We start from the raw sequence: 25,370 nt of genomic DNA, 5'->3' as shown, positions 1-25,370 counted from the left end.
AAAAATATGGATTAATATCCTGGAGTAAATCATCTAAAGCTAAATATATTTGTTTTAAAATATAAGGCCCTAAGAATAATGACAGATCTGCATAAAAAGTCTTACGAGTAGTTGTTTAGTCAACTATCCGAACACAGGTATGAACCTCACAAATGATACCAACAAGACATCACTCATGAGGCAACTGAACTAGAAGATAATGGGGTAGGATGGCCAGTTCCTGTCCCCCTCCATTGCATACATCCCTGACTAGTCACACATTACACTAACCACACTTCGAATGTAGGTATACAAACAATTGTTCCGCCTCTAACACATACCGTCGAGTGAGATGTAGGCCTACTGCCTAATAATAATGTCTACTATGTAATATTTATTTATGATATTAAGTATCGTAACTTATGTTGCAGTATGAAACACGAAAATTGTCAAATGAGGCCGTATTATTATTATTATTATTATTATTATTATTATTATTATTATTATTATTATTATTTCAAATTCTACTGATTTTATAAGAAGTATTCATTTGGGACTAATATGGCATTTTTTTTTGTTGTACTCTATTCAAGGAATAAGCTGCTAAAATCAGCACAGGGATATTACTTCCACCCTATACAGCCTACTCCAAAAAAACAGGGACATCATTTTATTTTTACTAACATTTTTAATATTAACCTAGCTATACCTTTAGAGAACCGGAAACACAGTTTGCTATCCTCTTCCACGACTGGAGTTCCATGATACTGGCATAATATACAAACAAATCACTTTACTAGGTATAGGAGGGAAGAAAAGTAGTTCATCCATTTACGTAAACTAGGAAATATCGCGATTTTGAGTTTGATAATTTTCATTAGGTTTTTGTTTAATCAAAATACAGTACTGTATTAACAATAAGTGTTTTTACTCACAAACTGAGTTATTCATTCGAACGTATTCATTATGCAGTGTATATTATACTGTCTACAGCACATTAGTGTACAATATAGAGAATGAAGTTAAATTGAAAAATAATCATAATATGAATATTTAAACACATTTTTTAAAATGGTGGCTGTTTATTTCGATACAGGCTTCAGTTCTTTTGTGCATATTATCGCACTATAGACTATTGCATCTAATTGAAATTGCCAGTTTCGTCCTTCGTTCTAGTAACTCATGTTGAAATAATTCTGTATCTACTCTACAAAACAGTACCTTACGTACTGTAAATTCAATCTTCACTTCTGCCCGACCCGCACAGATAAAATTACTCAGACATGCTACCTACTGTCCCGTCCAAGTGGTTATGTCGTAGGGTCGTAGAAAGGGGGGAAATCACGTGACAGTTAAATACTTAACGAGGCCCTTTTATTTAAGATATTTTAAACAGTTGTATAATATTACGTAAACGTCCAATTCCTAACAGAAATTAATGTTTTCAGAAAAGAGCTAAGACAGCCTAGCTTTTACAGAGGGGCGAGCAGAAGCAGGTGGGGGAAATCGGGATGCGACGTAGGCAAACGGACAGTACCTGTGCGAAAATATGATTCAATATTGAAAGCTCTTTCGTCATTGGAAAACGCAAACATATTTCTGGAACGTACTAGACTAACTCAGTACTGTTTACTATATGTGGCCTTGGTTCCGTGTGGAGGACAGTTGGAACTTCATTAGTAGAAGGGGTGGAAGTGAAGTACATTCAAAACTCAAGTACAATAAAAATTGAAGTAAAAATAAAATGATGTCCCTGTACAACCAATGCTTAACAGTACCACATTCTTTTTATAATTAGCAAAATCCGTGCGAGATATAAATACAGAAAAACGCCAACACCAACGTCAATAAAATTATAAAAATACAGTTGCATACGAATTTTTTACGAACAACTTTTTTTTTTATATTAGTCTATATACTTCAAACAAATTTACTCCAAACTTCTGTGAAGAATGTAACAGACTTTCTTCGGTAGTAAGTTATAAGCAAAGCTCGGAACTTGGGGACTTGTGTCTTTGCACGTGACTAAGCGACCGGACTTCAATGTCAACAAACTCCCGCTTCCAACACGGAGGTACTGTCAGGTCTGCTACAAAAGTGGTTTCTGGCTGCAACAACATGTTGATAATATTATGGTAGGTTGAAACACGTAATTTCATAGCATATATATAATAAAAATAAACATGAGAAATATATCAAATTTACTGTTCTGCTGTGTACATTTTATTACAGTGTATGACTACCTACATTCGAAGATTTTTCGGTAGCAGACTTAAAATACTGAATGTTTTCACTGTTACTGTTTTCTGTTCGATTTTCAGCAGTTGCTAGCTGATCTCGTATCTGAGAAAGATAAGTATATCCTAAATTTTTCTCGAAAATAGTTTTCAATTAGTGTATCACTACTAGGGCAAGCCCCTCTACGTTTCGATCCATGGCTATGGACAGATTTTTCTACAATTTGAGGGACTGCAATGCCTTTTAATGAATTTCGTTTCCAGCCTCTAGTTTGTGTGTGGCACAACTTACAAAATATAAACTCTCCATTCGAAAAAAATAATGTATCTCCTCCGAATTATCCACGAAATTCTCTATCTTAAATTGAAAACAAAATGTATTTTCAAACTTCTATAATACCCATTCGAAATAACACGTATTTTCTATTTCCTCAAACAGACCGTTTACCTTTAATTCTCTGAATGTCATTGGCTTCGACATAACAGTTTCTTCGTCCGTCTTCCTGTCATTAGTTGTGACCACTTTCTTAGTACACACGACTGTCCCTGAGCACTTGCAGCGTGAGCTTTGTGTACGTTGTACCTGTAACCTTACTCAAGCACACGACACAAGTCCCCAAGTTCCGAGCTTTGGTTATAAGTTTATCATTTTCGTCCATTAGCATTTGAAGCGTACCGGTGGAATAAGGTTAGTATTTCGTGATCAACAATATAAGAAGTTGAGACTATAGCAATCCGGTCCTTAGTAAAAATAACAGAGCGCATGCGTCGAAGCACGACGACATCCTGAAGTTGTGTCCCTTCACGTCCGTCCGAACAACCTTGACAAACAGAGCGAAGTGGCGCTGTTCGCAACAATGGAGACTTCCGTTTCCGCCGTGTGAATGGTGGATTGGAGGGCGAGGTCTTATGTGCTACAGACTAGATTCTGAATGTCAACATAACGTGTTGCACAGCACGACTCCCACGGTGAACAGATGCTCCGGAATGCACTGTTTCTATAGACATCACTGTTTATGTACTTCAATTTATTTACTTCTTTATTTCTTTACTTATTATTTATTTACGTAGGCCTATACATTTTTTTCGTCTTCCTATTTTTATAATTTCAATTTTTTATTCATATTCTACTGATTTTTTAATTATTTACTCATAGATTTACTCATTTACTCAGTTATTCTATTATTTATTTATTTATTTACTATTTATGTATTTTATTTATTATAAACTTACTTACAAATGGCTTTCAAGGAACCCGAAGGTTCATTGCCACCCTCACATAAGCCCGCCACTGATCCCTATCCTGACCAAGATTAATCCAGTCTCTATCATCATAACCCACCTCCCTCAAATCCATTTTAATCTTATCCTCCCATCTACGTCTCGGCCTCCCCAAAGGTCTTTTCCCTCAGGCCTCCCAACTATTTATTATTAATTAAAATTAAATTATGGTTTATGCTCGACCATGCCGAAATGTAGTAATTATACACCTGGCAGTAGCCCTTTAATGCACCTCTTTAAAGTACACCTATTCATTAAAGTTCAGATGTTCAGCCAATGACAAGTCACCTTTGTACCGTTATAAAACCGCAAGTATCGATTATTCTCGGATATGCAATCGAAAGATAATTAGCGAAACGTCACGGAGGCTGGAAATCCAACACTGTCGCAGAAGTTTATGTTCTGTTACTATAATAATTAGCGTTAATTGTAAATAATATTCAAATAAATTCAATCTGTCATCTCGTTTTTCAATTCTAAATCAATTTCCAGGTTATATCAGACTATGTTCATCTTATTCTCTATCAAGGTCAATGACATTCGGCCTCGGAAAAAATCAATACTTTCGCGTCTGCGCACATCTCACAATTCAGGTCAGTTAGCACATAACCATAACATGACCTAATTTTGGATAATTTCATGTTAGAAATATGGTCGAGCATAAAGAGTCGTATGAAATTTGCCTATAATGGTAATTAATTGCGCTCGTTTCATAACAAAACATACTTGCGTCTTAATTACTACCATTATAGGCTCGTTGCATAATGTACTATTATTTAACGACGTTCGCAACTGCAGAGGTTATATAAGCGTCGCCAGGGTGCCGGAATTTTGTCTCGCAGGAGTTCTTCTACATGTCAGTAGATTTACTGACATGAGCCTGTCGCATTTAAACACACTTAAATGCAATCGACCTGGGCCGGGATCGAACCCGCAACTTCGAGCATAGAAGGCCAGCGCTATACCAACTACGCTACCGAGGCTGACTGTTTATTATATCTTCTTTCCGTTTTGTTATTTTTATATTTTTCGTTTATTTTATTATCTTTATGCTCGACCTTGCCGAAATGTAGTAATTATACACCTGGTAGCAGTCCTTTAATGCATGTCATTAAAGTACACCTATTTATTAAAGTTCAGGTTTTCGATTATTCTCGGATATGCAATCGAAAGACGAGGGAAACGTCACCGAGGCTGGAAATCCAATACTGTCGCAGAAGGTTATGTTCTGTTACTATAATAATTAGCGTTAATTGTAAATAATATTCAAATAAATTCAATTTGTCATCTCGTTTTTCAATTCTAAATCAATTTCCAGGTTATATCAAAATTAGTTCATATTATTCTTTACATTACATCAAGGTCAATGACATTACTGTTCCTCGGAAAAAATCAATACTTTCGCGTCTGCGCACATCTCACAATATACGAGCTATGCACAAGGTCACTTCCGATCTTCAGCCAGATACAAATAAAACGAATACTTCTGAATAATTTCAAGTTAGAAATATGGTCGAGCATAAAAAGTCGTATGAAACTTGCCTATAATGGTAATTAAGACGCTCGTATGAAAATTATGAAACTCGCTTGCGATCGTTTCATAAACAAACATACTCGCGTCTTAATTACTATCATTATAGGCTCGTTGCATAATGTACTATTATACAGTCACATCAAAAACTTTTTCCTTACTTTTTTATTGTACCTTGTTTTTTACTATACCATGCAGGCTTTGCTTAATTGTAAGTTTTAGTTGCCATGGTAATACTTTACACTGCACAGGTACAATCAGGACATAGTTAAAAATGCAAGGCACTTCATATTTCTTTGTATTTTTTTATTTATGTCATATTTATTTTTTCATTATTTATTTATTCATTTATTCAGTTATGTATTATATTTTTTTCATTTTGTTATTTATATATTTTCATGTCCTTTTTATTACTTTTTTTTCTATTTTTTATTTATGTTCTATTGAATTTTTAATTGTTTTTATTAATTTACTCATTTACTCAGTTACTTTCTTATTCACTTATACATATATATTTATTTGCTTATGTATTTTATATATTTATTACAGTAGAGCGTCTCGTTTAGGCACAGTGAAAATGTAAAGAAAGTGCAGGTAACGTGTAGAAGGACAAGCCGTACGATAAACACGAGGGATGTACAAGGTTTTAGTTACATAATTTATGGCGGAACATTCATTGAAATTATATTTTCCAAAAACACACAAAACAAAAGAACACAAATTGCATAACGTTATCATATACACATTTTAACAAACAAACAATTGTAACGTTGAAGTAATTCAATATAACAAATCAAATTTTGCTACTTGTGTATGATGTCGCTTTCAAGCAGAATTTTTAACGGTCATAAATTTCATTCTCTGTATGACTAAAATAATATCACAATCTTGTGTGGCTGAATTAACAAAACTACAGTATATTGGTCATTTTGCATTCATTTATAATAATAAATTTAGCTTCCCTTATGAAAAGGTTGCCAGATTTGATAAAGTGTATTACATGTAATTTGGAAACACACCTAAAAGGGAAAATGATATACATTTGAAACGGTTAGGGAATCGAATATACAAAATGTCAGAAAAATTTACACCTAAGCAGCGTTTGTGCTCATTTACAGTTAAGAAAGGGGGAAAAATATCATCAGATAGGTTAGAATGATTTGAATGCCATATACCGCGAGGAAAATTAGAGTACGGATTGATTGGCATTGATATCTAAACCAATCAACAGCCATCGGTTAAGATAACTTGAAATTTCCATTATCACTCCCGTACAAATGATTTCTCAATATCTGAACCGATCCTTTGAGGGCACTAATGGCTATTTCCTTCACAATGCTGTGTGTTAGGCCCAGTATTATTATTATTATTAATGTATTATTATCATCATCATTATTATCATCATTATCATCACAATTTCTATTATTATTATTATTTATTATTATTATTATTATTATTACTATAGTATTATTATCATCATCATTATTATCATCATTATCATCATCATCATCACTATTTCTATTATTATTACTACAGTATGCCAGGCCTATTATTATTATTATTATTATTATTATTATTATTATTATTACTACAGTATTAATGTTGTTGTTATTATTATTATTATCACTATTTCTATTATCATTATTATTATTATAATTATCATTATCATCATCACTATTTCTATTATCATCATTATTATTATTATCATTATCATCATCACTATTTCTATTATTATTACTACAGTAGGCCTATTATTATTATTTTTACTACAGTATTATTTTTATCATTATCATCATCATCACTATTTCTATTATTATTACTACTGTAGGCCTATTATTATTATTACTACAGTATTATTATTATCATTATCATCACTATTTCTATTATTATTATTATTATTATTATCATTATCACCATCATCACTATTTCTATTATTATTACTACAGTAGGCCTATTATTATTATTATTACTACTACTACTACAGTATTATTATTATCATTAGCATCATCACTATTTCTATTATCATTATTCTTATTATTATCATTATCATCACTATTTCTATTATCATTATTATTATTGTTATCATTATCAAAATCACTATTTCTGTTATTATTATTATCATTATCATCACTATTTCTATTATCATTATTATTATCATTATAATCATCATCACTATTTCTATTATTATTATATTATTATTATTATTATTATTATTATTATTATTATTATTATTATTATTATTATTACAATAAGCTACCGATATCTTCTTGTAAACATGCAATATCATTAACGGTTCTGAACTTAAATGAATAGCCTACTTTTTAATTAACGTTCTTCGTAGAGAATAGCAGGCACAGCCCAAGGTGTCACTGATGGTGATCCAGCCACGGATACATGCAACAAAGGAAACGACGGAATATCCCTGTTGAAGCAGTCCCGTTTTCAGGTTGTTCGGCGAGCTCGTAAGTGAATAAATGGATGAAGGCCAATCGTGCTGACACCTGCACATGGAAATGGTTGAGAGATCCTGCGAAGGGCGTGACTAAGCAGCTCTGGCACGTTAAAGACGGCCTTACGGACTGTAGTGAACTTAGGGTCGTATTCATAAACGAGACTTTGGATGAAGACTTCCCAAAGTCGACTTTCGTAGTAAAGTTTAACTTTGTTAAAAATCCTATTCATAGACAATACTTCTGACTTTGGTAAGTCGAGATTTGACGATCTTGTTCTAATGTTGACAATCAAAATCACTGCCTTCTAAACGATTTAAATTAATATATACCGGTAGTTGAAATAGAGTAGAGTAGGCATTGCTGCAATCAAAGCCATCTCTTGAGTCACAAATCGATGAAACAATTGAACATCGGTACACGTTAAGCGATTGTTAACCGTTCTTGCTGCTTTACATAAGATTAATTATTATTCGTGGGCTTAGTGTGGAACTAACGCAAGTACAAAAATTGACATTTTTAGGTCTTTACACCAATCGGTAATAATTTGTTCTTCAACTTGGCCACAAAAAAATCGTAACTCAGTTCGAACAGTCTTGTATATAACACAATTCGCAGCTACAAAACATGATGGTAGACTTCATATGAAATAGTATTGCCTGCTGTTAAGAATTCTGTTGTGAATAAAACATCGATTCTAGTTACATTAGTTTCACATTAAGATCTCAAATTATTTCACTGTAAAATAATTTTATTCTGAAGATATAGGAGATAATAAGATGCCACCAGTGACAGACTATGAAAGAGACATATTATCCTGCTGTCAGATGGCATAGTTATTCCCTGCATGTCTGCAGAAACTACTTGAAAATTATCTGAAATCAATATGCAGAAAACAGTATTATGACGACAGGAGGATTATAAATCAACTGCATATCCAACTGTATAACCTATCCTCTTACTTACTTACTTACAAATGGCTTTTAAGGAACTCGAAGGTTCATTGCCGCCCTCACATAAGCCCGCTATCGGTCCCTATCCTGTGCAAGATTAATCCAGTCTCTATCATCATATCCCACCTCCCTCAAATCCATTTTAATATTATCTTCCCATCTACGTCTCGGCCTCCCCAAAGGTCTTTTTCCCTCCGGTCTCCCAACCAACACTTTATATCCATTTCTGGATTCGCCCATACGTGCTACATGTCCTGCCCATCTCAAACGTCTGGATTTAATGTTCCTAATTATGTCAGGTGAAGAATACAATGCGTGCAGTTCTGTGTTGTGTAACTTTCTCCATTCTCCTGTAATTAAATAGTCAAAATCGATATTAAGCTATCAATCCTTACCGGTACCTGTAGCGTAATATCGCGATGAAATACATTGTATTATTTATTGGTGGAACAAATAATCCTGTTTGATTATTCATCAATGAAAGTTTAAACATGACGAAGATATTTAATACTGTCTGTTTATCAAATCTGTACGTTGATTTGAATTTATAATCTATAATAATACGCTAAGGAACATGAGCTGCTTTAATAATCTCCTGGATGTCTTCAATATTCTCGGCAAATTCAACAATTTCCCAAATATCAGCCATTTTCCTTATGTCCACGAACGAAAGTCGAAATAAAAGTCTAGATTTTCGGCAACTTCGAAGTAAAGTCACGATTGAAGTTTACTTTCGTCAAAGTGTCGACTGTGAACAGGAAAATGGTGACTTTGTACTTTCCAAAGTCTCGTCTATGAATACGACCCTTACTGACAAAGCACTGTGTCCTTAGAATAATAATCCGTGGTGTTACAGCCCATGAAGGGCCTAGACCGACCAGCCGGCTGTTGGCCTCACGTCCACATGCCGAAGCAGAGGTGGACGATCATCCAACCAGAATGGAGGTATCGTGTGGTTAGCACGATGATCCCCCCAGCGTGTCCTTAGAACACATACACTAAATACGCTAGCTCCAAGTAACCTCTTGTAGTTTTAGAAGAGAAAGTCTAGCATGAAATCTATGAATGCGATTCAGTAAGCCTTATAAATTATATAACCTATATATAATCGTGTCTCTATTGTGTTGATAACTATTCACAGTGTGTTCCCGGAGTTCGTTAACACTGTCAGCAGGGCTGGAATACACAAAATAATTATTTCAAATATCTCAAAACGTCCAGAGAATTGAAGTCGGGGGACCTGGGAGGCCATGGTGATAAACTACGACCAATACAAATGTTTTGTGCGTAATAATTATCGAACGTTCAAATGAAAGTAAGCCGGTGCTCCGTCATGCACGTACCATAGCCGCTGCCTATCCCAAATAGACAAATTATCCAAAAGGTCGCGTAGCTCGTGCTGCAAAAGAAGTGAAGGTCCGCACGACCATTAAGTCTGCCAGGTAAGAAATGAGATTGCAGATGTACGAGGTGTACCTATTCAGTTGGTGGCCTCAGTAATGACATCTCGGTAAAGGCTGGTTTTCGGATCTATGTTTCATTGTCATTATCGTCTATTCACCTCTGCAATTTGTAACTTTAATTATGAAACATTCTGTATATATAATTTAATGGCCTTTTGCAAGAAGCTAATACTTCGGCGACCAATTAGTTTTCATCTCAAAATTTTATAGCCTATAGGTATCATCTACATTCCAATTAAATATTTTACTGCTATTCTAAATGATCCTGTGTAATGTTAGAGTAATTCACGAAGTCTTGGACGATATCAGTTCTTTGGTATTATAAATCCGGCAGAAAATACAAACACAATGAATACACTGTAAGGTTCTGTAACTGAGTTATCAATGCAATTTAATTAACTGCGTATTCTTGTACTGTTACAAGTACAATGTACAATAGTCCCATTGAGAATCAATCTGAACCCTCCTCTAAAGTCAACGTATGGACAGAACAAAATAGAAGAGCGGTAAGTTATGTAGTCCTACCCAAGTGTCAAGTTGTACTGACATATTTAAAACTGGTTTACTGCTGTTACAGATAAACTAAACAAACACTTTCACCGACTGTCTAAACCGAATTACTGAATGTATCATTTTATGTATGTACAAAGTGCAGTTATCTTCTACAAATACCTTAAATATGCACACTATTTACGTAATTCCGATCATAATGCACACATACATCCACTTTACACTAACTGTGTGTCCTAAGTGTACAAAGGGTTATGTCCCCCATCATTCTCATCACCGAATAGTTATGTACTAAAAATCAGTAAAATATATACATACTAGTGCTGCAAATTAAGTTCATTAGACGTTAAAATAAAAATTTTTCAGATTTATTTTCAATGAAAAATACCAGATATTTTGAAAGTTATTTGCTTCCATAATAATGAAACATGCTCCCTCTGAATGGTTTTTATGCCAAATACTTTGTCTTGAACCTATGTATCCTACATATGTATCTTGAGTTTCAACGCGAAAACGCAAGTAACAATGTCAGAGCGATCAGTGGGTTTTTCATGTGGGAGTAAAGCAATAGCTATTTCAGGTCATTGTGGATTGAAAAGTCAGGTTTGCTATGCTTTTTGGTTTAGCTGCTGCATGAAGAGCTTGAAATGTAGAGGGTAAAATCATTTTATCCTGCTAAGAGGTCTTGCTGAAATGATCGAGAGACTACAAAATCTTGTAGACCTCTTATTTTATCAGTAAGTAATACCATCTTTCCTTAGGAACTGTAATTTTTGCGCTCTCTCGAGCCAATACTGAAGAGAATGACGCATGTAAAAATCTACACCACACCGCCATTAAGTATATGCAAAAGACCTAACCCCACTTGGTTAATAATTATAAAAATATTTGATTTTTAATAACAATATTATTATCTTACGTAAGTTTTGTAGTTTTATATATATATCCGCCAATCAGTAAATTATAGAAATGAGGATCTAATTTAAGATATTCTCTACATCTACTTATATAAGCCCAAAACGTTTCACTTTCATATCACCAGTATAGCATTAATATGTATAATTGATGAAAAAGTCACATCATGGCATTAACTGTACTGAAATTTCATTTCTAATGGTAATAATGTCATCAAACCACCTCAAGTTTTGTAGATTTCAATATCCAATACACAACTGTACTCAGAAAATTACACACCGCAGAATCAGATCTGTAAATTACTTTTAGTAAGTCTTGAAGTTTTTAATAACCAATTGAATTTGAACTCTAAATAATATGTCAGCAATCCTGCAGGTCATAGCCTTCGTGTAATAGCTATTGTTTATTGTAGTGTGCGTTTTGTTTTATTCTGAAATCATGGCCGTGCTGAAATGCAATTAGTTCTCAAAACTGAAGAAAGATGGATTTTGGAAAATAGGAAAATAATGTAGGAAAATTGATATTTCACTGAAGACTACTATTTTTCTGAAAACATGTTGGGTTCCAAGCTTCAAAATGAGGGGTCATTTATTAAAATCCGTTTAGCCGTTTCCCGTAATTTCCATTACCAGTTCAAATTATACATATATATATATATATATATATATATATATATATATATATATATATGTATGTATTTAAAAATCTTGAAATATGTGTAATAAAACCAGAGCCACCTTCAGTTACAAGCCGGAGCATGGGTAGATTTGGCAACGCTGAGTGGAAGCGGGCGGAGGCGAAATAAAGGCATGACGTTTGCCGTTTTAGTGCTTTGATTTCGTTGTCACATGTACATTTTCGACATTAATTGATACAAAACTAAGTGCATATGATCAAGATTCAGCGTATTGATGTACGTAATTTATTCCGGAATCCGAAATGGTATTTTATTTGAGTTTCAGAATACCGCGTAAGTACTTGCATACAGCCACTTATAACTTAAAAAAATTAAAAGCAAACGTGTTTCTTATTGATGGTACAAGAGAAAATAAATAATACTTAAAGAAATGTTACTTGTATCAAAAATAAATAAAATAACGACGTACTTTCGCAATACCCTATTCCAATCAATTAACCATTATGTGGGTAGTAAATTGAAAATGTTTTGTCGCTTTATGTTGTTTCACCTCTGACGTGAAAGGTCTAGGATATCATATACATTTTAATTCCATGTGACTATCTGTCGTGCTTTTCTATAAATATTTCAGATGCCCAGGAAGCCAGTTTTAGTTTGAACCTCGCCAGTCACCATAACAATACTGTTATCCTAAATTATTTGTTATAAATTTTTAAAAATATAATTTTAAATAGGCCAAGGCCAAGTACAGGGACATCATTTTATTTTTACTTCAATTTTTATTGTACCTGAGTTTTTGAATGTACTTCACTCCCACCCCTTCAACCGACTTCCACACAGATCCAAGACCGCATATACACTCATAGTAGCCACAGTACGTTCCAAAAATATGTTCGCATTTTCCAGTGACGAAAGAGCTTTCAATATTGAATCATTTTCGCACAGGTACTGTCGTCCAATTGCCTACGTCGTATCCCGGTTTCCCCAACCAGCTTTTATTCGCCAGCTAGTGGCTGGGCTGTCTTAGCTCTTTTCTGAGAACATTAATTTCTGTTAGGAATTGGACGTCTACGTAATATTATACAACTGTTTAAAATAACTTAAACAAAAGGGCCTGTTAAGTAATTAACTGTCACGTGATTTCCCTCCTTTCTACGACCCTACGACATAACCACTTGGACGGACAGTAGATAGTATGTTTGAGTAATTTTATCTTTTCTGGCAGAAGTGAAGATTGAATTTACAGTACGTAAGGTACTCTTTTATAGAGTAGGCACAGAATTATTTCAACATGAGTTACTAGTACGAAGAACTGGTAATTTAAATTAAGTACAATAGTCTATAGTGCGATAATATGCACATTAGAACTGAAGCCTGTATCGAAGTGTGTTTAATATCCATATTATGATTATTTTTCAATTTAACTTCATTCTCTATAGTGTACGCTAATGTGCTGTACACAGTATAATATACACTGCATAATGAATACGTCCGCATGGACAGCTCAGTTCGTGAGTAAAAACACTCATTGTTAATACTGTACTGTATTTTGATTAAACAAAAACCTAATGAAAATGATTAAACTCAAAAGCGCAATATTCCCTAGTTTACATAAATGAACTACTTTTCTTCCCTCCTTTACCTAGTAAAGTGATTTGTTTGTTTATTACGTCAGTATCATCGAACTCCAGTCGTTGAAGGGGATAGCAAACGGCGTTGATCCAGAGGTATAGGCAAGTTAATATTAAAAATGTTAGTAAAAATAAAATGATGTCCCTGTATAAAGATCTATGAAAAACTGAAGAAACATATCTGCGTTTTAATACCAATTTTCGTAAAAAATTGAAGTAACTTTACAAAAGAAAACATACGTGCTTGTTATATATAATCTAATGTAGCTGAAAGAAATATTAATAACAGTTGTAAAATGAACAAGATTTGTAAGGCGCTCGTGTCCTTTTCGATTGCGGTCTGTAACAACACTCGTACTTACTTATGGGCAGCAAAAAATCATCTCCTAGGCCGCAGTTTCCCCATTCCTGCATCACAACACGCCACGCGGTAAAGACACTGTCATCACGGGCCAAGACGTTCTGGGCGCTGCAAGCCTTAGCTCAGCATAGCGGCTGGATTAAAAGAGAAAGTGAAGCGAGCGATGGAGCGACGCGAGTGGGTGTGGGGAGGGAACCAGCTTCGAGCCTCACAAACCACCGACTGCAGTGAATGAGCGGACCGAGAATAAACAGCAACATGCAAATGACACATTATCCCAGTGATGTCGAAGCAAGGGCATGTTTCTGACCACAGTCTACTATATACAGTCACGAAGCTTGAGTTTTGAGGGTACTAGAAACAATAGACTGTGACGGTACTATTTTGCATTGCCTGTAATGAGGCGATATTAGCGATCCTAGTGGTGAGCAACTATCTAATGTTTGCATATTTACTACGTATTGAGCTTCGCGACTGTATATACAGGAACATCATTTTATTTTTACTTCAATTTTTATTGTACCTGAGTTTTTTAATGTACTTCACTCCCACCCCTTCAACCGTCTTCCACACAGATCCAAGACCGCATATACACTCATAGTAGCCACAGTACGTTCCAAAAATATGTTCGCATTTTCCAGTGACGAAAGAGCTTTCAATATTGAATCATTTTCGCACAGGTACTGTCGTCCAATTGCCTACGTCGTATCCCGGTTTCCCCAACCAGCTTTTATTCGCCAGCTAGTGGCTGGGCTGTCTTAGCTCTTTTCTGAGAACATTAATTTCTGTTAGGAATTGGACGTCTACGTAATATTATACAACTGTTTAAAATAACTTAAACAAAAGGGCCTGTTAAGTAATTAACTGTCACGTGATTTCCCTCCTTTCTACGACCCTACGACATAACCACTTGGACGGACAGTAGATAGTATGTCTGAGTAATTTTATCTTTTCTGGCAGAAGTGAAGATTGAATTTACAGTACGTAAGGTACTCTTTTATAGAGTAGGCACAGAATTATTTCAACATGACTTACTAGTACGAAGAACTGTTTTTTTTTATTTTTTATTTGATTATTTAACGACGCTGTATCAACTACGAGGTTATTTAGCGTCGATGGAATTGGTGATAGCGAGATGATATTTGGCGAGATGAGGCCGAGGATTACGAAGAACTGGTAATTGGAATTAAGTGCAATAGTCTATAGTGCGATAATATGCACATTACAACTGAAGCCTGTATCGAAATGTGTTTAAATATCCATATTGTGATTATTTTTCAATTTAACTTCATTCTCTGTATTGTACGCTAATGTGTTGTAGACAGTGTAATATACACTGCATAATGAATACGTCCAGATGGACAGCTCAGTTCGTGAGTAAAAACACTCATTGTTAATACTGTACTGCATTTTGATTAAACAAAAACCTAATGAAAATTATTAAACTCAAAAGCGCAATATTTCCTAGTTTACGTAAATGGATGAACTACTTTTCTTCCCTCCTATACCTAGTAAAGTGATTTGTTTGTATATTACGTCAGTATCATCGAACTCCAGTCGTGGAAAGGGATAACAAACGGCGTTGATCCAGAGGTATAGGCATGTTAATATTAAAAATGTTAGTAAAAATAAAATGATGTCCCTGTACTAGACTGTGTTTCTGACCTTGGCGTCGTTCGCGGGCATCAAGCGCTACGTATGGAATGAGGAAGAATTATGTTCAGTGAATAACAGAATTATTCGGACACTTAATATTCCAAATGTTTATGTGTATGTTACTAAACATGTTTGCAAAAACGCAGAAATTACGCTTGCGGTTACGTCAAATAAACCAATTTGCATAACATGAGCATGAAAAGAGCTTGCTAATGAAATGGTATGTTAATATATTTATATAAAAATAAACAAATATACAATTTGCTGCGTAACAAAAATATTCGGACAGTCCTGTTGGTTCTATTCTGTACACCCCTGTTGATCACTTACATTACAAAGTAGGTGGAGGTACCGAGTTTCAATAATATGCGAGAGTACTTAGTCTTACTCGTGCTGTCGTTTGAGCAGGACGGAGCACAAAATGGGGCGTAAAGGTAAACAAACAACATTTAATTAGAGGCATTTAGTGATATTCCATCACGAAAAAGGGAAAACCATTCGAAACATTGCAGATGAAGAGAAGTACAGTGTCTGACATAATTCTCAGATATAAAAACGAGGACAGAATAGAGCTGAGAAAGCAAACAGGTCGCCGAAAAGTCCTCACAGACAGAGAAGAATCTCTTATTATCAGACAGATTAAAAAGAACCCTCGTATAAGTGCTCCGAAATTAGCTTCTGAAATTGAATCGGCTACGGGTAAAAAAGTGCATGCCCAAACAATTAAGAGGGCAATACTGGGTGTTCATTTCAAAGTGTGTCATGACGTCACTGTTGTTGGGTCACCGATTTGAAGCGAGTTTCAGCTTATATGTTAGAGAAGTTGCCTATTATTTAAGGCGTTCCTCAATCTGAACTTGAGAACGTGTACGGTATAACTTGAACGTCGTAGCAACAGATGGCGGTCTGTACGGTCTGTGTGCTACCATAATCTCTTTCGAACTGTGTTTTGCGCCGGCAAGTCGTACGCAGGGTATTTGTTATCATCGGTTGCGTACGGTAACATTCCACAACACAAATCAAATGCTCCGTGTCCATGTTGACCGTCGAAGTTAATGTCAACAAATACATAAGTAATCGTCTTAACCCTCTCCCCATATCCCGACAGTACGTATTTCCAAACAGTTCACATTCCTGCCACTACCGGCGTTACCGTAGGTATCGGCACGTACTCTTCAGAATGAACGCCGTACTTGCTAGCCAACTTCTCTGCCTCTTAGATTATACATCTGAGCTGCGGAAGTGTAGGAAGATTGAATTCTCTAGGCTCATCAGCTAGCCACACGACGGCATACAGCGAGCCAAGACACATTTTGAACTGAACACCCAGTACATAAACGGGGCTACAACGGAAGAATAGAACGAAAAAAGCCTTATGTTTGTGAAAGGAACAGACGTAAACGACTTCAGTTTGCTAAAGAATATGAAAATAAAGGGGAAAAATTGGTGGGAAAAGGCTCTTTTTTTATGAGAGCAAATTCAATGTTTTGGCAGCGATGGTAGACAAATGGTCAGGAGAAAGCCTAAGGAGGAAATGAAAACCAAGAATTTGCGAGCTACTGTTAAACACAGTAGAGGAAATGTGATGATATAGGGGTGCATGTCAGCTTCTGGGGTTGGTGAATTGCTGTTCATCGAGGATCTCATGAAGAAGGAAGACTACCTACACCTCCTGCAACACAATTTAGTGAAAAGTGCAGAAAAGCTTGGAATTGAAAAGGAATTTATGTCTTACCAGAACAACGATCCCAAGCATAACTCCTATATTGTACAGGGACATCATTTTATTTTTACTAACATTTTCAATATTAACCTGGCTATACCTTTAGAGAACCGGAAAACCCGTTCGCTACCCCCTTCCACAACTTGAGTTCGATGATACTGGCGTAAAACACAAACACATCACTTTACTAGGTATAGGAGGGAAGAAAAGTACTTCATCCATTTACGTAAACTAGGAAATATCGCGATTTTGAGTTCGATAATTTTCATTAGGATTTTTATTTAATCAAAATGCAGTACTGTATTAAGAATGAGTGTTTTTACTCACGAACTGAGCTATCCATGCGAACGTGTTCATTATGTAGTGTATATTATACTGTCTACAGCACATTAGCGTACAATATAGAGAATAATGAAGTTCAATTGAAAAATAATCATAAAATGGATATTTAAATACATTTTTGAAGATGGTGGCCATTCATTTCGATAGCCTACAGGCTTCAGTTCTTTTGTGCATATTATCGCACTATAGACTATTGCATCTAATTCTAATTACCAGTTTCGTCCTTCGTACTAGTAACTTATGTTGAAATAATTCTGTACCTACTCTATAAAAGAGTACCTTATGTAATGTAAATTCAATCTTCACTTCTGCCCGACCCGCATAGATAAAATTACTCAGACATGCTATCAACTCTCCGTCCAAGTGGTTATGCCGCAGGATCGTAGAAAGGAGGGAAATCACGTGACAGTTAATTACTTAAAGAGGCCCTTTTATTTAAGTTATTTTACACAGTTGTATAATATTACGTAAACGACCAATTCCTAACAGAAATTAATGTTTTCAGAAAAGAGCTAAGACAGCCCAGCTTTTACAGAGGGGGGAGTAGAAGCAGGTGGGGGAAATCGGGATGTGACGTAGGCAAACGGACAGTACCTGTGCGAAAATATGATTCAATATTAAAAGTTCTTTCGTCACTGGAAAATGGGAACATATTTCTGGAACGTACTATACTCAGTAACTCAGTGCTGTTTACTATAAGCGGCCTTGATTGTGTCTGGAAAACAGTTGAAACTTCATTAGTAGAAGGGGTGGGAGTGAAGTACATTCAAAAACTCAGGTACAATAAAAATTGAAGTAAAAATAAAATGATGTCCCTGTACAAGAATTTCTGCTCTACAAATGCCCTAAAGTCCTTCATCCTCCTCCACAATCGCCGGATTTGAACCCTATTGAACATTTATGGGAGGAACTTGACTGGAGGGTTGGATTAAGGCCTATTTCTTCTAAAGAAGAGCTGAAAGCAAGACTTCAAGAGAATGGGTGAAAATTCCTATAGACATAACAAAAAAATTAGTACACAGCATGTCACTCCGACTGAAAGAGGTTATTAAACAGAAGGGTGGTCCTACAATGTACTAATAATAACGAGCTGAAATAGTATTCTTTGTTTTCAAAAGGTGTCCGAATATTTTTGTTAGTATTAGAAATGAAATGTTTTCCTTTATGTTTTAATAATTAGAAGATTAAGTTAATTGGAATTGTTGTGTTGAAAATGTTTATGTGAAATGGGATACTTTTAGAGAAAAAATAAGAAAAGCTTATTTTTATATATTTATATGTAAATATATGTCATTGTATTGCTAGTTGACGGATGTCCGAATATTTTTGTTACTCACTGTATATGAATAAGCAGCCTGTTTGATTAAGAAAACAGTGGTGCACAAACTTCACACGGAACGTGAAATTTTATGTCGTTATTTTATATGGCTTCTTTCTGTTTGATATTACGTATATTGTCTGAAAAAAAGTACTAACACCAATTTCTTAATATTGCAGTTGTGTTTAAATCTTAATAACATAATAAAGAGTTAAGAAGGAATATTCACATAAATTCCATAGTAATACAACTATACTGTACTAAGTGGATGAAACACATCATTCATAAAGAAAGAGATATCCCAAATGAGGAAATTGAGTACGACATGATAAGCTGCAATTTATATCGATGATATCTTTAGCTTTATAAAAGTAATCAATAAACTAATCAAAATAATATTATAGTACAAAGCAAAGTTACCTAGGTATATATTTTAACTGTAATTAATATTACATAACAAAACTCTTATCGCATTATGATTTTAAGGTGATATTGGTGCGTAACTTCCTATCATCAGAATGTTAAATTATTTTCTCGAAATCTGCTGAAGCTATAGAGCTGAATTTTTACAACACATTGGCACATATCTTTTGTTTACGATGTAACAATAGTTGCTTTGTTAATTATTCATTTCCTCGCAAACATTTTCCATGAGGATATTTTCAAAATTTTCAATACACTATCTTCAGTAATACGTATTTACGAAAACATCGTTTCAGTACTTGTAAGGCTACTATATAAACATATATGAAAAGTTCACTTTTTTATTTTTAAAAAATTGAGAAAATATTCCTTTTAAATAAAAACAAACTTGTAAAAATTATCATTAAAATTAAAACTTACATTCCTATAATGGACTTACACTTCTCAGGCAAATCTAAAAATTAACACGGGTACAGTTTTAATAAGCTCTCTTCCCTTTATTCATTGAATCAGTGCTGGCCATCCCTGTATATAGCTCGACCAAGCGGCATATACTACCTTTTTCGCCTCTTTCCTTTCCGCTGTAAAGCGCTCAGGCTCTCCTGAGCTCTAAAGCGCGCGCTTGCTCCTATAGGCATCAATTGACATGACTGCATTATCCTATACTTCAAATGAAGAGAAACGACTGGAAGCATATTTTGAAATGTGCATTTGGAGAATAATAGAGCGTGTGAAATGGACAGACAAAATAAGAAATGGAGCTGTGTTGGAAAGAGTGGCTGAAGAAAGAATAAAGCTGAAACTGGTTAGGGAGAGGAAAAGGAATTGGCTGGTTCACTGGCTAAGAAGAAACTGTCTACTGAAGGATGCACTGGAAGAAATGGTGAACGGAAGAAAAGTTCGAGGAAGAAGAAGAAATGAGATGACAGAAAGCATTAAGATATATGCATCATATGCGGAGACTAAGAAGCAAACTTTCTGATGGGGGCAGAAAAAAAGTTAAATTTTTTTCTTCCACCAAGTTAATAATGTCAAAAGAAGTGCTTATACACATTTTGACAACTGGACCGCAATTATGAAGGTCATAAAAAAATAAATAATGGCCATCGTCGAAAGAGTCGTAAGTGTTTTATATACAATCTGCCTTGCAGATGTCTTTGAGAATTTCATTGCAAAATCGCTAAAAATTTCCACTGACCTTAAAATAAACTAGATTTCCCACTGCCCACCGTTTAATGAATTTTAGCCGCTGAAAAAGGACCAAAAAACTAGATTTGGTGGGTAAACCACCGTGTTCGCAACACTGGTCATTGAATAAAATGTCTCTACTTTCGATCAGTGTTGCCAACTGGACGCAAATGCCGTCAAAACTGACTTGGACTCTCACTTTGAGAGAGGAACAGAGATTAAGAGTGTCTGAGAATAAGGTACTTAGGAAAATATTTGAGGCTAAGAAGGATGAAGTTACAGGAGAATGGAGAAACTTACACAACGCAGAGCTGCACGCATTGTATTCTTCACCTGACATAATTAGGAACATTAAATCCAGACGTCTGAGATGGGCAGAGCATGTAGCACGTATGGGTGAATTCAGAAATGCATATAGAGTGTTAGTTGGGAGGCCGGAGGGAAAAAGACCTTTAGGGAGGCCGAGACGTAGATGGGAAGATAATATTAAAATGGATTTGAGGGAGGTGGGGTGTGATGATAGAGAATGGATTAATCTTGCTCAGGATAGGGATCAATGGCGGGCTTATGTGAGAGCGGCAAAGAACCTGCGGGTTCCTTAAAAGCCATAAATAGGCCTAAGTCATTTTAATTGTTGAAATTTTGGTGGGATATTACTTTTTCTTTCAACATCCCTGCCTGTGCTATACCATGTTAAAGAACCCCTGTTTCAGATTTCCTCGTAATCAAGTCAGAGGTTGACGAATTATTAGGCTATTTTAATCAAGATTGGTAAGTTGTGTTAAAATTATATATATATATATATATATATATATATATATATATATATATATATATATATCCTCTGATTGAGGTTCTGGGTGATATGTAAGTAGTGGCAAAAAAGCCGGACCGACGGAATAATCAAAGTCCCCGAAGTGAGCCACTGCGCATGCCACGCCCGCATTCACAAGATAGCGAGTAATCTATTGAAATTGTTTTAGTTTCGACTGCTGACGTAGCCCATTTCGAAAGCCATTAGAAAATAAGCTGTTAAAATTCATGTTCTGCGAATAAGTTAATTAAGTAGTAAAATATCGCTGCAATCGAAAAGTATTGGGAATAAATTTGAATAAAGAACAAAAAAAACGTTTCCTTCCCAGGCAGGATTCGAACCACGAAAGTCTTAGTTAGCAGTCTATCGTGCTCTGGAGAGAACAAGGCTCTGAAATCAGCTACAAGGGTCGGTCCGGTTATTTTTGCCACTACTGTACAACTATTATCAGGCAGTACATCTCACTTGATATGTGTCAGAGGAAGAACAATTGTTTGTATGCATCTGAAATCTGACTAGTGTAGGCTATATGGAGCTATAGTTGACAATGTATGCAATGGAGGGGGGAAAAGAACTGGCCACCCTACCCCATTATCTCCTGGCCTAGTTGCCTCATAAGTGATGTCTTGTTGTTATCACTTGTGAGGTTCAGGCCTGTCTTCGGACAGTTGACTACACGACAACGACAATAGATATATTGAGTGGGTCTTTATTTTTATTTGAACGGATTCTGATGTATTTCCAGGTGTTAGACTGACGGGGATACAATTTATGTGTTGGCAACACTGCTTCCGATGTGCGCTGTACATGATAAGAAACTGTCCTGCGGATAAGTTACAAACACTACGATACCTCTAATGACAAATTAGCAACATGACCTACTTCAACGACGGGACGTAAATTATGCACACTACGTAGATACTGTGGTGTGTATTTAAAAGTTTATCGCTTGTAAAAACCCAGCCAAGAATGGTATACCACATAAAGCAAAATTATAAATACATAAACATGTTGAAGTTAAAGGTATTTGAAAGGACACGTCCACCGACTCAACGTTGTGATCTCTCACGTCTACTTTAAAGTTTTCCACAGCACTGGTAGTCTTCACGATAGCGGCGTTTTAGTAACCTTAGCTAACTCTATTATGAAGACTGATAGTGTATTGAAATGTTCAAGTTTTGACAAAAAAAATAAGCTAGATAAAATAATGTATTCAAAACAGGTGACTCGCGAATAATGAGGAATTTCCCATTCAGGGAAAAAATTCCCATCGCCAACGTTGCTTTTCGGCGAGCTTCAAATGCAGCTACCTAACAATTTTTCTGCGTGCTTATGTTTAGTCTGAAATATTCTAAAAAAAAACTGTAATGACTATTTCGTTTATATGACGTCATTCCATTTTCGACCAATGAAGTGTAATGAAATTTTGAATTCCAACCAATCACAGTCACACTTTGCGATAATTTTTGCAGCTAGATTTATCGCTATCAATTTATCGCATGGTCGTTCTTTTGTTTAGTCGTTGGCGCCAACTGTTTCCCCGTAAATTGATGATCATGAATACATTAAGATGCAACTACACGGTTAAACTTTTCTTTCAACTTTAAAGCAATGACTGCAAGATTGATATTTAATATTAATTAATATACAGGGACATCATTTTATTTTTACTTGCATTTTTATTGTACCTGCATTTCTGAATGTACTTCACTCTCACCCCTTCACTAATGTCCTTGCTCCCGTCAGACACACAAACTTACGGCCGCTGTTGCATTCGAAGTCTTCAAGCAGTGAAGTAAACACTGCAGTGTATAGTGTGTTTCAGAAATATGGTTGCGTTTTCTATAGAAGAAAGAACCTATATTAATAATATCGTACCAAAAAATTATATTCAAGAAACGATAAATTCAATTTCAGAGAATATGCTTCAAAATGTTTTTAATAATATGCGTACTGAATTGAAGCCAGCATTGTAATGAACGGCAACCATTTTCAGCAACTTGTTTAAAAATTCAGATTAGCTTAATTTGAATTGAGGTGGCTAGAAGCAAAGGAATGCTAGTGACATTTGTAATAACATGAGTTAAGTGCATCCAGTGTAAGCTAAAGTATCTAAAATTTTAGTGGCAAAGGGATATTTTAATCGCATTACACATTAAAATTTAAATAAAAATTTCACAGATTTTACGAAAGCTTAAATATTTAAACCCCATTTTCTCAAAAGTAACTTAAGTACACTTACAGCCCTTTACTTATGACCCCCCTCAATTTAAGTGCACTCTCTATATTGTATGATACTTACTTACAAATGGCTTTTAAGGAACCCGAAGGTTCACTGCCGCCCTCACATAAGTCCGCCAGCGATCCCTATCCTGTGCAAGATTAATCCAGTCTCTATCATCATACCCCACCTCCCTCAAATCCATTTTAATAACAATAATTAATATGCTAAATAAAGTAGACATTACATAACGAACACAGCCGCCTGAAAAGTTGAGTTTTTGAAAAAAAAAATGTTACTACTCTACTGTATTTTGATAAATTCCATAAAAGTGATGATCAAACTGAAAATCGTAATATCGTATTTCCCTACAACATAAATGGATACACTACTTTTCTCTCCTCCTATACCTAGTAAAATGATTTGTTTGCATATTGCACTAGTAACATCAAACTCCTGTAATGGAAGGGGGCAACAGTGTTTCCGAGTATAGCCAGGTTAATGTTAAAAATGTTGGTAAAAATAAAGTGATGTCCCTGTATTTACGCAGTGAAGACGACGTTCAAAACGGTGCACACCATGTAGACACAAAATCTTCATGCATCTTAATTGAACGTACCTTTTAAACTTGATTCTTTCAATATTCTTCCCAGATTGCACGCATACGCGATTGGAATATTGGACTGTGTAGATGCAGCTTTAGTTCCGTTACACACTACAGCGAGAATGCGTTTGTCGAGCTATAAAAAATGCTTTCCTGTAGCACGAGTAACGATCGAAATAAGGCACAGCGACATTGGTCGTGCTCCCACAGGTAACTTTTTTGTTTTCTTTTACTTGGTTATTTAACGACGCTGTATCAACTACGAGGTTATTTAGCGTCGATGGAATTGGAGATAGCGAGATGATATTTGGCGAGATGAGGCCGAGGATTCGCCATAGATTACCTGACATTTGCCTTACGGTTGGAGAAAACCTCGGAAAAAGCCCAACCAGGCAATCATCCCAAGCGGGAATCGAACCCGTGCCCGAGCGCAATTCCGGATCGGTAGTCAAGCGCCTTAACCGACCGAGCTACGTCGGTGGCTCACAGGTAACTTAACCTATAATTGTAGCCTATAAAGTTTGTTTGTATTTTGTGAATGAAATGAAATAATAGAAAGTCAGATGTTCAAATTTATGTAACATCATCGCATATCAAACCCAAAGACCTTGTATGGTAATATATACAGAGTGATTTATACAGAACTGACACATTTCTTTCTTTAATTATTCCGTTGGAAATTCATTCAATGACCCAATTTTAGCACCAAATTAAGCAGAATGTTCTGGAGTTTCGATTCCTTGTCACTAGATGCGCAGATGTTTATGTTTTATTCCTATTGTTGGCAGCTGTTTTCGACATTTTGTGTCAACGTGAAAATGCAGTACACATTAAATCAACGACTCTTCCTTGTGAAGCAATACTGGATTACGAATTCAATTACAGCTACTCAAAGGGCATACCAGAGAGAATTTGGTGTTCGCAATCCTCCCAAAAGAAACACAATACTGGGACTGGTAAACAAATTTGAAACAACTGGATCTCTGGTGAGTGAAAAGAGAAAGCATCGTTCATCTAGGCTTCCCACGGCTGTTGTTGACGTAAGAGCACGACTGGAGCAGTCACCCAAAAAATCATTAAGACGTTTGTCACAGGAGACAGGGTACACCTACTCAATGTGTCAGAGAGTCTAA

At 35.4% G+C, this 25,370-nt stretch overlaps 1 protein-coding gene across 7 annotated transcripts in view; it reads right to left on the bottom strand.

Moving 5' to 3' along the window:
* LOC138692219 (uncharacterized) overlaps positions 1-25,370 on the bottom strand; it is a 218,348-nt gene that overhangs the window by 143,602 nt on the left and 49,376 nt on the right. Inside the window, exon 1 of one of the 7 annotated variants that reach the window (XM_069815328.1) lies at positions 13,950-14,100. The exons of the other annotated variants lie outside the window; for them this stretch is intronic. The gene's annotated coding sequence lies outside the window, so the exon portion shown is untranslated. Of the gene's footprint in view, positions 1-13,949; positions 14,101-25,370 lie in introns of those variants that run through there. 7 annotated transcript variants of the gene reach the window in all.

The sequence above is a fragment of the Periplaneta americana genome, chromosome 16 (genome assembly GCF_040183065.1).
Source record: "Periplaneta americana isolate PAMFEO1 chromosome 16, P.americana_PAMFEO1_priV1, whole genome shotgun sequence".
Lineage (NCBI taxonomy): Eukaryota > Metazoa > Arthropoda > Insecta > Blattodea > Blattidae > Periplaneta > Periplaneta americana.
Note: the sequence above shows the minus strand (reverse complement) of the source record. Positions and strands in the feature narration are given on the sequence as shown.